This window comes from Callithrix jacchus, chromosome 5, assembly GCF_049354715.1.
Source record: "Callithrix jacchus isolate 240 chromosome 5, calJac240_pri, whole genome shotgun sequence".
Lineage (NCBI taxonomy): Eukaryota > Metazoa > Chordata > Mammalia > Primates > Cebidae > Callithrix > Callithrix jacchus.
The window spans coordinates 159,054,943-159,059,262 of record NC_133506.1 but is presented as its reverse complement, the minus strand read 5'-3'; the positions used below and the strand labels follow the sequence as shown (position 1 = coordinate 159,059,262).

Sequence of the window (4,320 nt, the reverse complement as noted above, 5' to 3'; positions counted from 1 at the left end):
GAGACAAGTACCCTTAACTCCATTTTATACCAAAAAAAGGAGGAGCCTCCACCATAGGACTTAGCAATTTGACAAAACCAGCAAAAGCACTTGCATTTTAAGTACGCGCATTTTACATCAAAATAAAAAATGGGAAGCAAGTATTCAACTCTAGTTAATGATACATATGCTGAGTATTTAGGCGAACTATACTAATATCTGCTAATTTACTTTGAAATCCATCAAAAATGTAAGTGGATCAGTGGATGGATGCATGAATGAAAATGTGATAAACAAAATGTTAATGATTAAGTTTAAATGGCGGGATTATGGGTGCTCACTGTAAAAGTCTTTCAGCTCTGCTGTCTGAGCATTTTCATAAAATGTTTTAGAAAACCGGAGGCTTAGTGAGAATAAATGACTGCCTTCATGTTACAACCCGAGGCTGGACTGAGACCCAAATCCAGTTCGTGTGACCCTAATTCCCATGCCTAACATGAATCTTCTAGAAAAGTATTATCGTTCATGTTTAAGGTAACGCAGTAGCGCAGGTAAGCACTGAATGCTCGTTAACTCAGAGCTCTGCAAATCCAGGGCATGATCTACCGTAAAAGGGATGATATGTAAGTAAGGAGGATGCATTTTTAAATCCCGTACTGATTCATCTCAGAGAGCTTTGCCCCCTTTTTAGCAGTCCCTTTGGGTGTTTGACATTTACAGTAATGATGCTGTCTTGCTCAGAGCATTGCTGCCCCTCTTAAGGGAGCACTTTCAGAACTTAAAATACCTCATGTAGTCTCAGTGATGACAAACCTTTGTCCAAAGGTTTAAAAAGGTTAAACGTTTAAAGGTTAAAAGATCCACATGTCAGCAGAAGCCCAGTCAGGAGAACGAAACTCAAGGTTTACAGTGTCATTTCTGTGTAAAGCTAACAAGTAAATACAGGGCATTGGATACTGTTCTGTTGCTTGGTTGATTAATTTTATATTTTAAAATGAAGCAGCCCTCTAAACTAACAAAACTGCTTTTCTTGTATGACACAAAAATTATCTCTGAAACCTACTCTGTGCCAGGGCAGGTCAATGGCAGCGTCCTTCCTTTGCCTCCCCCATCCTAGCACTTGCCATCCCTCATGACAGCTACACGTTTAACAGCCGGTTCCTCCAATAGACTGGACACTTCCCAAGCACAGAGACCCTAGAAGCTGCCTCCCCACACCCCACAACACAGTGCTTTGTTTTTATGTATAAACAATCAATTAAAGAGTGAGTCAGTGAACGAGTAAATCTGCCGATGGACTGATCATGTCAACTGATTTGAAAACTGACCTGTATGTTGAGTATCTCTGGCCTAATATTCCTACTGCAATTCAATTTGTTTGCTGTGATGCCCCATAAATGGAATGCTGTGCAGCAACTGAAAAATAGCAAACCCAGAAATAGAGATCACAGGTTTTCTATGGACTTTTTTCTGCGTTTTCATTACCATTAATACTTCTTGGCCACTTTTCTTGAGTTCTCTAAGTAAGTTTCAGCTCTCATAAAAGGAAATCTTTCCTGTATTTGTGTCTTATTTTTTCCTTTCCTTACACTGGTCCGCATCCCACTAAGACAAGCAGTAAGTTACCCTGGACCCTTCAGTCTTGTTGCTTTCAACTTTTCTACTAAATGGAATGGTACTCTTGGGCTAAGTACATAGTGTTTATTGTGGCCATGAATACATTTGTCTTTAATGCACTTCTAGAGTTTTACTGATGAATGGATTCTGAATGTTATCGAATTCTTCTCACTATCTTTTAAGCTAGTGATATGTACTGTTTCATGTTACTGGCGATGGTGAGGAAGTAGCCAATATCCATACTATGTATTTTGCTGCGATTAAAATAATAATACGTTCTCTCCGGATTGCTGTGAAGTTGGGATAAAACTGACAAGCAGATCACCTAGAAGTACTGGTTACGGCAGAGGCCGGTGGAAGATTCCCCTAGAGAACAGCGCCAGCTCCTCCCCACATGTCTGAGCACATTCTGTCCCCAGGTCCTGCCCCGGCTTAGGTATCGTCTTTCCATTTCCTGGTTTGGCATATCTCTGGGTACTTGGGTTCCTCATCCATTTCCTGGTTATCTCTGGGAGCTGGGGCTCCTCATCCATTTCCTGGTTATCTGTGGGTGCTGGGGTTCCTCATCCATTTCCTGGTTATCTCTGGCTGCTGGGGCTCCTCATCCATTTCCTGGTTATCTGTGGGTGCTGGGGTTCCTCATCCATTTCCTGGTTATCTCTGGGTGCTGGGGTTCCTCATCCATTTCCTGGTTATCTCTGGCTGCTGGGGTTCCTCATCCATTTCCTGGTTATCTGTGGGTGCTGGGGTTCCTCATCCATTTCCTGGTTATCTCTGGGTACTGGGGTTCCTCATCCATTTCCTGGTTATCTGTGGGTGCTGTGGCTCCTCATCCATTTCCTGGTTATCTCTGGGTGCTGGGGTTCCTCATCCACTTCCTGGTTATCTCTGGGTGCTGGGGTTCCTCATCCATTTCCTGGTTATCTCTGGGTACTGGGGTTCCTCATCCATTTCCTGGTTATCTGTGGGTGCTGTGGCTCCTCATCCATTTCCTGGTTATCTCTGGGTGCTGGGGTTCCTCATCCATTTCCTGGTTATCTCTGGGTGCTGGGGTTCCTCATCCATTTCCTGGTTATCTCTGGCTGCTGGGGTTCCTCATCCATTTCCTGGTTATCTCTGGCTGCTGGGGTTCCTCATCCGTTTCCTGGTTATCTCTGGGTGCTGGGGTTCCTCATCCGTTTCCTGGTTATCTCTGGGTGCTGGGGCTCCTCATCCATTTCCTGGTTATCTCTGGGTGCTGGGGCTCCTCATCCATTTCCTGGTTATCTCTGGCTGCTGGGGTTCCTCATCCATTTCCTGGTTATCTCTGGGTGCTGGGGTTCCTCATCCATTTCCTGGTTATCTCTGGCTGCTGGGGTTCCTCATCCATTTCCTGGTTATCTCTGGGTGCTGGGGTTCCTCATCCATTTCCTGGTTATCTCTGGGTGCTGGGGTTCCTCATCCATTTCCTGGTTATCTCTGGGTGCTGGGGTTCCTCATCCATTTCCTGGTTATCTCTGGGTGCTGGGGTTCCTCATCCATTTCCTGGTTATCTCTGGCTGCTGGGGTTCCTCATTTTTCTTCATCCGTGGCTCAGAATTGGCTTCTTTTCAGACTGTGGCTCTGGCTCTGGCCGTGCAGGGACTTAGTTCCTCCTCTACTTACACACAGGCCCTTCCCCCGACCCCATTCCCAGCTGACCCCGCCCTGCCCGGAACCATGAATCTCAGGATCTTTCCACCCCCACACCTCTGTGCTGCTGCCACTTGACGTCAGGCTCCACTAGCGGCTTCTTGCCAGACATGCCAGCTAGGTTTAAACCCTTGGGTTTCACAGTAAAAAAGAGAAAGGAATTGTTTACAAGAAGTCAGGCCAAAAAGAAGAATTTTAGAAATTCATTCGAGATTGATGATGACACCCCCATAAAACCATTCCTTAGGAAATCTGAGCAAAAGGAGTGAAAACTCACAAGTCGTTCTCATCGAGGCTGGACCCCACGATTTTGACCTTAATTCAGGATCAGGAAATTCACTTCTGTGGGTGTGCCCTGGTCCACCCTGGCTTCCAACTGACTGCAGCCAGCTGCTTTCATGGCAGGAGGAATTGCCTCCGTAGTGCTGGGGTCTTACGACCTGAGGCGGTGGGAGAGATCCCAGCAGACGTGCTCCACATGGACCATCCGTGAGAATAGCTGACCCTAACCTGAATGACTTGCTGCTGCAGCTGGACCGTGAGGACGACCTAGGGCCGCTGCACCCACAGAATGCCACGGTGGGGGTCGGCGCTAGCTGCCAGGTGGCTGGCGGGAGGACCCCACAGAGAGGGAGGCGTCTCTCATGCTTCTCAGGGGTTGTCAATGTGATGTTGACCCCTGAGGTGAAAAAATTCATAAAAAATGAATAATTTCTCAAAACGACTACAGGCAACTCCCAGGTACAAAGCCTAATTGAATGCCGCTTTTAAAGAACCAATTTAGTCCTGATTACAGGTGTCAGAAATCTTTAACCTACTTGCAAATCAGCTTCGGCGCTTTACCCAACTTCTGAGTGTCCTGTGTTCTGTTACAGCGAACACTGAAAACGCTTAGTTAACAAACACGGCTTGTGGATGATACAGTACAGATAAGTGTTGACCTACAGATACAATACAGATACAATACAGATACAGTACAGATACAATACAGATACAATACAGATAAGCGTTCACCTACAGATACAATACAGATACAGTACAGATACAATACAG

The 4,320-nt window shown here is 45.8% G+C and overlaps 1 non-coding gene across 1 annotated transcript; it reads left to right on the top strand.

The window, feature by feature from the left end:
• The first annotated feature begins 3,477 nt into the window (after positions 1 to 3,477).
• Positions 3,478 to 3,571, top strand: LOC118154332 (small nucleolar RNA SNORD116). The gene has a single exon (XR_004744200.1). It is a non-coding gene; the product is annotated as a small nucleolar RNA SNORD116 (small nucleolar RNA).
• Positions 3,572 to 4,320: the final 749 nt, after the last annotated feature.